Below are 12,013 nucleotides of genomic sequence, written 5' to 3' on the forward strand. Positions count from 1 at the left end.
CTCTATGATTTCCACATTAGAGGATGCATCTTTTGGGGGCCCCTAAGCCATATTATTCGGCTTCCCACATTTATTTATAACTAAATTATTAGTTATCCTTTTTAAGTTCAAACCATAGCTCTGTCATTGTTACCCATGCAGTTGTCCTTTCAACATGTTACCCATATGGTGAGAATAGTGCTGACCATGATGACATCAGGATTCCTTATGGAAAATATCTAGCAAGCTAATTACTTTGTACTTATAGCAAATGCAGTTGCCTTTAGGCCACAAGTTCTATGGGAGTAAACATTTTTTTTTTTTTTAGAGTAAACATTTTACAATATAGGTTCAGACCTAGGAAAAAAATCACTGTCTTTTTCCTCCCAGGAACAAAAACTAAGATCAGATAAGAATCTAGAAAGTTACTTATCAGTATACAAGAATAGGTTTAGAGTCTTTCCTTTGCTGCCAGAGTGGTGCTGATTTCAGCATAAAGGCATCCTTCAGTTGAGAGGCCCTGTCACTCATCAGTGATGTTCACTTTGGTTAATTAGAAATACTAAAATAACATGGGAATAATTTTACTAGCCTAAAAGAGCATGAATAAATTATACAAAAGCCATGAGTAAACAGAACATTCACATTAGCTTTTCATAATGGTTCCCATCTCAACTTCATAGACTTAAAACGTCTCCAAAGTTCAATGTAATTTAGTCAGAATAAGACTCAACTGGGTTCAACCACACTTTAGATATATAACTAGTTCTTGTGCAACAGAGGGGAGGCTGCAGGGGCTAGGAATCAGCTTCCTTGAAATGTATATTGGCCATACAATCATGTGTACTTAAATAGAATAAGGGATAAATTTCTGACCAAGGATGCAGTGTAACATTAGGATAAATTATTTTATGATGACCGACTTCAGAGGCTTCACTGGAAATAGTGGTGGGGAACAAAATGTAGTAATTACCCTTCTCTTGGGTCTCAGAAAGATACAGAGTAATGGTTCTTACCAGAATGAATGATATCACATAGGAGACAAAAGAACCCCCCTGACATGCAGTTTCTCTCCTCTTCTCAGGAGGACAACCACAATCCCAGTCACGGCTGCCCCTAGAGAGTTCAAGGTATGGAAAAATTTTTTTTGTATAAAGCCCCTCTCTGTATAAAAAATTTACTTAACCAAAACCAGCATGTCAGCACCATTCTGGTGATCCAATTTCATGCAATCCCATGAAAGAATACCTTGATGACTAGTGAATATCTAATCTCTAGGCCACCTTCTGAAACTGGGACTCAGCCATAGGACCCTAGAACAGCCCCATCCTATGAATTTCATAGTTACTCAGAATATCTGATCAACTCCATGCATGGCATAGAAATAATTAGAAAATAATTTAATTTTCAATAGCATCAAAAAACATCATGGGGCACGTGGGTGGCTCAGTTGGTTGAGCATCCAACTCTTGATTTCAGCTCAGGTTATGATCTCATGGTCGTGAGACTAAGCCTTGCTTGAGATTCTCTCTCCCTCTCTTTCTGCCCCTCCCCTGCTCATTCTCTTTCTCTCTCCCTCAAAAATAAATAAATAAATAACCTTAAAAAACATCAAATTTTTAGGTGTTAATTTAACAAAGTATGTGAAAAACGTGTACACTGAAAGCAACAAAACCAAGAAAAATTAAAGACCTAAATAAATGGAGAGATATATCATATTAATGGATCAGAAAATTCATTATTGTTAAGATGCCAATTCTCCCCCAATTGGTCTATAGATTCAATCAATTTACACAAGGGTGTTGTTTGTTTGTTTGTTTGTTTGTCTGAAATTGACAAGCACTTTCATGAATGTATGTGGAAATGCAAAGGATCTGGAAGGAACCAAATGATCCTGAAAAAAGAAACAAGCTGGAGGATTTATACTACCTGACTCCAATATCTACTAAAAGACTACAGTATTAACATAGTGTGATGCTGGCATATAGGATACAGATATATATGGATAGACATATAGATCAATGTAACTGAATAGCAAACCCATAAATAGACTCATATGTATATGGTGAGTCAAAGGCACCAAAGCAATCCATTAGGAAAGGAAATGCCTTCAATAAATAGTGCTCAGATGATTATCATACAAGGAAAATGAACCTCAACCCTTACCTCATACCATGCACAAAAATTAATTCATGGGAGACCTAAATGTAAAACCTAAAACTAAAACTTTTAGGGGAAAAAAAGGAGACATGGGAGCGGGCAAATTTTTTTAGACATGACACACAAAGCAATAATCAGAAAAGAAAACAAGTGATAAATTAGACTTCACCAAAATACAAAACTTCTATTCATTAAAAATATCATTAAGAAGATAATAGGCAAGCCACACAATGGAAGAATATATTCATAAAACATATATCTGACAAAGGATTTATAATCAAAATATATGAAGGATTCCTAAAGTTAACAATGAATAGGCAAAAGTTTGACATAGATTGTTCAGAAAGGAAGATATATGAAAGGCCAATATGCACATGAAAAAGTATTCAACACCATTACTCACCAAGTAAATACAAATGAGGCACTTGGGTGGCTCAGTCGGTTAAGCCTCCGACTTAAGCTCAGGTCATGATCTTGCAGTTTGTGAGTCCGGGCCCCACATTGGGCTTTGTGCTGACAGCTCAGAGCCTTGAGCCTGCTTTGGATTCTGTGTCTCCTCCTCTCTCTGCCCCTCTCCCACTCACGCTCTGTCTCTCTCTCAAAAATAAATAAGCATTTAAAAACAATTTTAAAGAGGGGCGCCTGGGTGGCGCGGTCGGTTAAGCGTCCGACTTCAGCCAGGTCACGATCTCGCAGTCCGTGAGTTCGAGCCCTGCGTGGGGCTCTGGGCTGATGGCTCAGAGCCTGCAGCCTGTTTCCGATTCTGTGTCTCCCTCTCTCTCTGCCCCTCCCCCGTTCATGCTCTGTCTCTCTCTGTCCCAAAAATAAAATAAACGTTGAAAAAAAAATTTTTTAAAGAAAGAAAATGCAAATGTAAATCACCATGAAATACCACTAACACCCACTACGATGGCTAAAAAATTTTAAAACTAGTATCACCAAATATTGAAAAGGATGTGAAGCAGGGGCGCCTGGGTGGCGCAGTCGGTTAAGCGTCCGACTTCAGCCAGGTCACGATCTCGCGGTCCGTGAGTTCGAGCCCCGCGTCAGGCTCTGGGCTGATGGCTCAGAGCCTGGAGCCTGTTTCCGATTCTGTGTCTCCCTCTCTCTCTGCCCCTCCCCAGTTCATGCTCTGTCTCTCTCTGTCCCAAAAATAAATAAACGTTGAAAAAAAAAAATTAAAAAAAAAAAAAAAAAAAGGATGTGAAGCAAACAGAACTCTGAGACATTGTTGGTGGGAAGTTAAAATGGAATTCTTTGAGAAAAGGTTAGGCAATTTTTTACAAAGTCAAACACAAGCCTATACTTTATTTAGAAATTTCATTCCTAAGTATTTAAGCCAAAAGAGCTAAAAATACATATTCACAAAAAGACGTGTACAAGAATGTTCAGAGTAGCTTTATTTATAATAGCACAAAACAATAAACAACCCAAACATCCTTCGGCAACTGAACGGATAAACACATTGTGGCATATTTCTATGATTAAATAATTACTCAGGAAATGAAGAAACAAAGTCCTGATACACACACCAACATGGATAAATTTCATGAACATAATGCTAAGCAAAAAAAGCTATAAATAAAAGAATACATACTGTATGATTCCATTTAGAAGAAGTTCTAGAATAGGTAAAACTAATCTAAAATGAAAATAATCAGAACAGTGGTTCCCTCTGAGAGGCAGAGAGAAGGGCTGATGGAGAAAGACAGGATGGAGCTTTCTAGGACTGAAACATTTTATATCATGATAGAGGGGTGTGGGTTATATAGGTGTATCCATTTGTCAAAATTACATAATTAGCTTTTTTGCATTTCAATATATGTAAATCTTACCTTAAAAATAACCACAAAAACAATAGTACCAAAGAGAGGTAAGTGGGTGAAAGCATAGATAAAATAGGAATAACAATATTAAAATTATTAAAGCCAGATGATAGATACATCGAGTTCATTATATTATTCTGCTTACTTTGTATATGCTTGAAATTTTTTACAATAAAAAGTTTTAAAAATTAGCTGAGTCCACCACATTTCCTGGTAAGACCCCTGTGGTCAAAAAGCTCATTTTCCTACTACCTAAGACTATTTTAAACCTCCTCCTCCACTCTCCTCCAACCTTCCACCTTCCCGATCTCCTAGTCACAAACAGTTCCTCCCACCACTAAACCTACAGGTCTACTAGTATTCACATCCACACTTTTCTCCTCCCTTCTGTTCCAAAGAAAGAGGTGGCATTTCTTCTTTCCAATGTCAGTCTCTCTGTCTGAGCCTTACAGTCCTGTCCCCACCCCCACCGCCACCATCCCACTTTCTCAGAAATCTTGTGCCTTTGATTATCACTTTCTTCTCTTATCATCTCTGCTGGCTTCTTTCCCATCAACTTCTAACCACTTCCAGGCCTCTTCTATCCTAAAAACAAAAAACATAAAACCTCGATTCCACATTTTCACTAACTACTGCCTGTTGCCCTCCTTCTTCAGAACCAAATTTCTTGAAAGAGTTGTGACACTAATTGTGTCAACTTCTTCCATTTCCATCACTCTTTGGTCATTCCAGTCTGGCTTCCACCTCCGCCACTTCATTTGAAATGTCTCTTATTAAGTTCACCAATGGCCTCCATGTCACTAAGGCAAAAGAATAGTTTCAGTCCTTACCTTGCTTAGACACTAGGTAATATTTATATCTCCTCCTTATCAAAAACCCTCGCAAAGTTTCTGTGACTCCCTATTCCCTGGCCTAAGTCTCATTTGTTAACCTCTTGTCCCTTTCCAGAACCTTATATGTCTGAGTTTCCTAGGTCAATCTCTTACGTCTCTCTCAAAACATTGTACCTCTCCTGGATGATCTCATTTGCTTCCATCTGTATGCTAAGGACTCCCAAATGTACTTCTCCAGCCTAAATTTCTGTTCACACTCCAGAACAGTATATCCAACTCTTTATAGTGCTCTTGGATACCCTAGGGGCATCTCCAACTCTGCATGTCCAAAGTTGAACTCTCACATTTCTTTCCCATGGGACTCCCTGTATCAGCATCTGGCACCACTTTCCACACAGTAGCTCAAGCCAGAGATCTGGGCATCCTTGACTTTTACATTTCCCACACCACCCACATCCAATAAATCACCAAATTTTGGAGATTCTACTTTTTAAATATCTTTCAAACCTTCACTGTCTCTGGTTCATCCTAGTCCAAGCCACTATTTTCTCTTTTTAGACTCCAGTTATAGCATGCATATTGATCTTCTTGTCCTCAGTCTCCCAAGTCTCCAGCCTTTTTAACATATAACAGCTGGAGTGGTCTTTCTAAATTTACATTTAGATCATTTTTCAAATTTTTCAAATTTACATTTGATCATTTTCCCCACTCCTCCCCAGTCTGTTTAAAAACATGCAGTGACTTCCAACTGCCCTAATGGCAAAGTAAAAAATACTTAGCATGGTCTAACAAGTCCTGTGTGTTCTGGCTTTGCTTACCTCTACAGCCTGGTTTTAGGCCTCTCTCCTTCAGTCTCTTTCTTCCAGCCATACCAAGACAAGTGTGGCAGTTGAATCCTCCGGGAAGGAATGCTGAGATGGAGTCAGGAAGGCAAAAGGTTTATTGGGAGTAAGACCTATGAAAGGAAAAGGGAGCAAGGAGGATTGGGCAAGAGGAGCCATGAAGATAGCAATACAGGTCTGTCAAAGTATTTGCCAGAGAGCTGTGGAGGAATGACTGCACATTACAGGACTCCCACATTAGGCAGAAATGGCCAGGTTCTTAAACCACAGTCTTAGTTACTGGCTGAAGCCATGGGAGAAGAGCATAACCTCCTCACAAAAGCTGAGGTGGAACTAAAGGAGTTAAAGCCTGGCAGCTGGCAGTAGACCTTACCCCTAACAGTCCTTTCTTTGAATGGGGAGCAGACATTTTAGTGTCTACCACAAGGGGGCATATCACAAAAGCCCCTTTTGAAGCCTCTGGTTTTGGGGAACACTTCCTAAAGAAATAACATTTGTGTAGATTAAAATTGGCCAGGGAACTGTGAGAGTATACCAGACTAGGAAACAATAGTATGTGGAAAGGCCCTAAGTGGCAAGGGTGTTGGATTCTTGAAGGAACTGAAAAAAGGACCCAAGTGACTGAGCACAGTGTGTTGAGAACAATGTTGGCTTCCAGCATACACTCCAGAAATGAATCTTTTAGGGTGCCTGGGTGGCTGTCGGTAGCATCCGACTCTTGATTTTGGCTCAGGTCATGATCTCACAGTTCGTGAGTTCGAGGACTGCATTGGTCTCTGCGCTACTGGTATGGAGCCTGCTTCAGATTCTTCCTCTCTCTCTCTTTTCTTCTCTCCCTCTCTCTCTCTCTCCCCCTGACCCCCCCCTACACACACTCTCTCTCTCTCAAAATAAATAAATAAACTTTAAAAAACAAAAGAAATTAATCTTTTCCAAACTGAATGTGTGTAAGATGTTTTTGAGGACCTCTAATTAAAATTGCAGATCCCTTGGCCCCACACAGAAATTCTGATGCAGTAGGTCTGGTGCAGAGCCCATCACCTGTGTTTTAATAAGCACTTTTTCCTGGGGATTCCAAAACAGGTGGTTCACAATATACACCCTGAGGATTGTAATCAACAGTAGGTGTTATTATTATTTCTTTACTTGTTCATCTCCCATAGATTGAGCTTCTCTCAGGGAGTTTCCTAGCACCGAAAGTAAAATATGTATTGATAAATATTTGAGGAATGAATAAATGACAAATAAAAAATGGAGGCAGGGCCATGTAATAAGAATAGGATACCTAAAAGCACCTTGTAAACTATAAATAAAATTTTCTATGCTGTGAACAGTGACTTTCAATTTTTTTGACCATGTGAGACAAAAAGAAATACTAAGAAATACATTTTACTTTGTGACCTACCACATGCACACACTATACGCTCTACACACAACTATAAAACAAGACATACCAATACTTATCCTTTACTGCATTCTGATATTTTCTATTCTATTCTATCCTTTTTCAGAAAATAAATTGTTTTAATAGGTCATTAATGAGTATTGTACAGTTTAAAAAACAATGAGCGAAGTGATATTTTTTTCCCACTACTACTTAACCCACCCTGTCTCCACTCCCCAGCTACGGTTTGGCCTTGCTAAATTAGCAACAGGTACCTAGTTCTGTGAACTTAATTCTCAAGTCTGTATAGGTGCTTCCTCTGACTCAAAAGGCCCTTCTCCCTTTCCTTACTTAATTCCCATTTATTCTATCCTGTCCTGTGTCCTGGGAACCTTTCCCTCTCCTGGGCTAAGACAGCATAGTGTTCTTATCTCTGTCACTCTGTATGGAAATTGTCTGTTTAGGTATCCATACCCCTCAGCAGACTCAATACTTAAAAGTCAAGGATTGAGTAAAATGAGCACTCAAAAAATGCTTTTCAAATACCTGAATAAAACCAAAGTGCTGTTATGTTATTTTGAGAGGGGAAATATGGGTGCTGGAGGGGCAAAGGAGAAACATGAGCTAAATGATATAATTTGTGTTGTTAAAAACATGAAGCTTCTGTAAACAGACCAAGAGAAACCTAACATTTTCAGATCCCTCCAATGTCTGTGACCCACTGAAACCATATATTAGTTAGGTTTTAGTTCAAGTAGAGTGCAGGTTTTTGCTCTGTTTTTTTACAGAGCCTAAATATTCAATTGTTTTAAACATAAATATTAATAGAGATATTGACTCACTGAGAAGTGATAAAGGCTTTGGTGCTGGAATCTAACTGATTGGATCAAAGACATAACCTCAAAGTGCCCAGTATGATATGGCCATAAATGAGATGGACACATAGCTCTTAGAGGGGGTAGAGAGGCTCTGCTCCTCAGCACACCCAAAAGGCACCTTGGCTAATGTCCACATACAAAGTGAGGAATTAAAATTACAAGGTCTTGTCTTTTCTTTATTCATACAGTTACTTCTGTTAGTTGAATGTATTCATACTGTATTTGGGGGACAGTATTAACAAAATCCAATAACATTTTTTAAAGTTTTTATTTAAATTCCAGTTAGTTAACATACTCCAATAACATTTTTTTAAATTTTTTTTAATGTTTATTTATTTTTGAAACAGAGATAGACAGAGCATGAATGGGGGAGGGTCAGAGAGAGAGGGAGACACAGAATCCGAAGCAGGCTCCAGGCTGTGAGCTGTTGGCACAGAGACCGACGCGGGGCTCGAACTCATGAACCGTGAGATCATGACCTGAGCCGAAGTCATTGGCTCAACTGACTGAGCCACCCAGGTGCCCCATCCAATAACATTTTAAAGATGTTTGTATTGTCTTTATAAACTGTTTAGTCTTTGTGAAGACAAAGTATTTTTGTCATTTCTTAGTCCCCTTCACTTTACGCATTTCTACTTAAAGAGGCTCTTGACACTCTCTCTCTCTGTCCCTAGAGTCTTTTCTCTGTCTTGTATTCCTCCTCTTCTTTTGAGTAATCAGAAACCAAAAGTATCTTTGAAATTCAGCTCTTTGACATTGAAGGAGGTAAGGGACTACCTTTCACCACACTTTATAAAGGAGGATGCCACAGAATGAGGCTCAGCCCTTGACTACTGAGAGGTAGGGCTGGTGTTCAGCAGAGGTGGCAGTAATGCAGGGATCTGAGAGAAAAATGAAGATGTATGGTTACTTATGAAATGTCTATTGTGCAGTCTCATTCTGTTCTTCTAGAATACTGACACTAGGTGAACTCAATCAACCCAGATTTAATTTTTATAATCTTCATTTATTCTATTAAGATTTGAAAAGTGCCACATAACAGACCACCAGATAGTTGTATATTTGCCATATGCACTTGTGAAATGGCCTTGCTTCCATTCTTTTCTTTTCTTTTTTTTTTTTTTTTTTTTGCCTGACATTAAGTGCTTTGTTATTTTTTTTTTAATGTTTATTTATTTTTAAGAGAGAAAGAGAGACAGAGTGTGAGCAGCGGAAGGGCAGAGAGAGAGGGAGACACAGAATCTGAAGCAGGCTCCAGGCTCCACGCTGTTGGCACAGAGCCCGACGCGGGGCTTGAACCCACGAACCGTGAGATCATGACTTGAGCCGAAGTCAGATGCTCAACTGACTGAGCCACCCAGGCACCCCTTCAGTGCTTTATTTACACCATTTTATTTATTTTTTTTTAATTTTTTTTTTCAACGTTTATTTATTTTTGGGACAGAGAGAGACAGAGCATGAACGGGGGAGGGGCAGAGAGAGAGGGAGACACAGAATCGGAAACAGGCTCCAGGCTCCGAGCCGTCAGCCCAGAGCCGGACGCGGGGCTCGAACTCACGGACCGCGAGATCGTGACCTGGCTGAAGTCGGACGCTTAACCGACTGCGCCACCCAGGCGCCCCTACACCATTTTATTTAATCACAATAGTAATTCTGTCTGGAAGGTATAATTTATCCTATTTAAAGATGAGGAAAATAGGGTTCAGAGATGGTGATGTAACGTGGCAAAGTTCATACAGCTCTTAAATAACAGAAATTGAACGTGACCCCAGGTATGTCTAACTCCAGTTACCATGTGCTTATTTGTCTTGCCCTTCAGGGGTTTACTATCTAACTGAAGATATTTAAATGTGATATATTAAAAGTATTAGGCAGCATAGCATAGTAAATGCCACATATACAAGATAATGTAAAACAAGTTCTGTGAAAATTTGATGAAGAAGGGAGCATATCCAGCTGAGGTATGAAGATGTAAGTTTTGACCTAGATCCTAAAGATATAAGATATGATTGATGGGGTTGGTGGGTGGGAAAGAACAATATGCATTTGGGGTTGGGAAAACCACCTTCTTCAGATGTGTTGAGATGGAATAACACAAGTTGTATTCTGTAGACGGACCTGCTTCCATTCTGAAAGCATGTGGTCTAACACTGAGCAGCCTGCTTGTTCATGCTTAATACAGAAGAGAATTAAGAGAACTGTCATAACATTTACAATGAATGCTATATTGTAAATATATATTTACAATACTATGCCTATTGAGACCTTTTGTCTTTTGAGAGTTTTTTCCAACATCCAGAACCCTTGTCAGTTATGAGTCATATAAACAATATTAGTAGAAATTAAAAAAATTACTCTCAATCCCGTGACTGCAACAAATCAATACTCTTTTTATTCCCCCTTGTTTCCTGTCCTTGACTGTGTATCTATTAGACGTTTCACTTGCAAATGACTAAACAATAAAGGAATTGCTCAAGATGAGCTTGAGGCTTGACCTAGCAGCTCAAACTAAATCACCAAGTACCAAGTTTCTTTCATTTACTCTATTCTGCCTACCACTGTGTTGCTTTATTCTCAGGCACCATGTGGTAACCTTAGGGAGTTCCAGGCCCTCCCAGTATGGTAGCAACAGCTGTAGAAGTTCTAGATCCCACATTCTCACACTTCATCAAGCCCTAGCAAACAGGCTCTGATTGGGTTACCCACCCATCCATGAACCAACTTCTATGGAGAGGGAGATAAAGTTCAGATTGACCTGAATTATCAGGATCCACCTACATAGCTAAGAACTGGTGAGAAGTGGTTTCCTTAAAAACAAAACACATGTGGGGCACCTGGGTGGCTCAGTAGGTTGAGCGGTTGAATGTCTGACTTCAGCTCAGGTCTTGATCTTGCAGCTTGTGAATTTGAGCCCTGCATTGAGCTCACTGCTGTCAGTGCGGAACCCGCTTCAGGTCTTCTGCCCCCTCTCTCTCTGCCCCTTCCCCATTTGCACTCTCTCTCTCAAAAATAAATGAATCTTAAAAAAAAAAAAAAAAAATGTGCTCTTAGGAAAAAACAGAGAAAGGATGCTAAGCAGCATAAATAATATATGCCTATTACCATGTGCAAGCTTGATTTATCATTGTAATCATGGCCTGGATGTGATTTTATATTCTGCTCTTTAAATGTTATCTTTTATAGAATTATATTTCAATATGTTGGGCTGATAGTAAGCATACTTTCAATTAACAATAACTGTGCCTCAGATAAACTCCATTGGCTACAACACTGCCACTGCACAAAGCTTGAGAATAAACATACTTTCAATGCTGTTAGATTTATGCCATTTTTAGTGACTCTGTCATTTAAACTTGAATGTAAATATTGTTGACACTAATGAAAAAGCTAGTGACAAGTCATTCAAATAATATAAGCATGTAAAATTAACCATTTGTGGAAGCTGGTGTATCATAACAATGATCAAAACATATCTTTGGGGGGCACCTGGGTGGTTCAGTCAGTTGAGCATCCAACTTTGGCTCAGGTCATGATCTCGCTATCCGTGAGTTCAAGCCCAGCATCAGGCTCTGTGCTGACAGCTTGGAGCCTAGAGCCTGTTTCAGATTCTGTGTCTCCCTCTCTCTCTGCCCCTCCCCCACTCATGCTCTGTCTCTCTGTCAAAAATAAATAAACATTAAAAAAGTAATTTAAAAAAGCCGTATCTTTGGCATACAACCCAACACCAAAAAATAATAACAATAATCCAATTAAAATGGGCAGAAGAACTGACATTTCTCTACAGAAGACATACAGATGGCCAACAGACACATGAAAAGGTATTCAATGTCACTTATCATCAGGGAAATGTAAATCAAAATCACCATGAGATACCATCTCCCACCTATCAGAATGGCAAAAATCAAAAACACAAGAAACAGGGGTGCCTGGATGGCTCAGTAAGTAGAGCATGTTGACTCTTGATTGCGGGGTCATGAGTTTGAGCTACACTTTTGGGATAGAGTTTACTTAAAAAAAAAAAATTAAAGGGGCACCTGGGTGGTTCAGTTGGTTGAGTGACAGACTCTTGGTTTTGGCTCAGGTCATGATCTCTCAGTTCATGAAATCAAGC

General features: G+C 39.3%; 2 long non-coding RNA genes and 1 pseudogene across 3 annotated transcripts in view; 1 reads left to right on the plus strand and 2 right to left on the minus strand.

Annotated features, from left to right (window-relative positions):
- Nucleotides 1–12,013, plus strand: part of LOC123597789 — a 51,235-nt gene that overhangs the window by 25,107 nt on the left and 14,115 nt on the right. The window contains exon 2 of the long non-coding RNA XR_006712260.1: nucleotides 1,064–1,109. This is a non-coding gene — a long non-coding RNA (uncharacterized LOC123597789). The remainder of the gene's footprint in view (nucleotides 1–1,063; nucleotides 1,110–12,013) is intronic.
- LOC123597788 overlaps nucleotides 4,725–12,013 on the minus strand; it is a 39,265-nt gene continuing 31,976 nt past the window's right edge. Inside the window, exons 4-5 of one of the 2 annotated variants that reach the window (XR_006712259.1) lie at nucleotides 5,617–5,753; nucleotides 4,725–4,765 (exon numbers count right to left, since the gene is read on the minus strand). This is a non-coding gene — a long non-coding RNA (uncharacterized LOC123597788). Of the gene's footprint in view, nucleotides 5,754–12,013 lie in introns of both variants that reach the window. The other variant, XR_006712258.1, reaches the window with a different exon arrangement.
- Nucleotides 11,081–11,190, minus strand: LOC123600092 (annotated as a pseudogene).

This window comes from Leopardus geoffroyi, chromosome C1, assembly GCF_018350155.1.
Source record: "Leopardus geoffroyi isolate Oge1 chromosome C1, O.geoffroyi_Oge1_pat1.0, whole genome shotgun sequence".
Lineage (NCBI taxonomy): Eukaryota > Metazoa > Chordata > Mammalia > Carnivora > Felidae > Leopardus > Leopardus geoffroyi.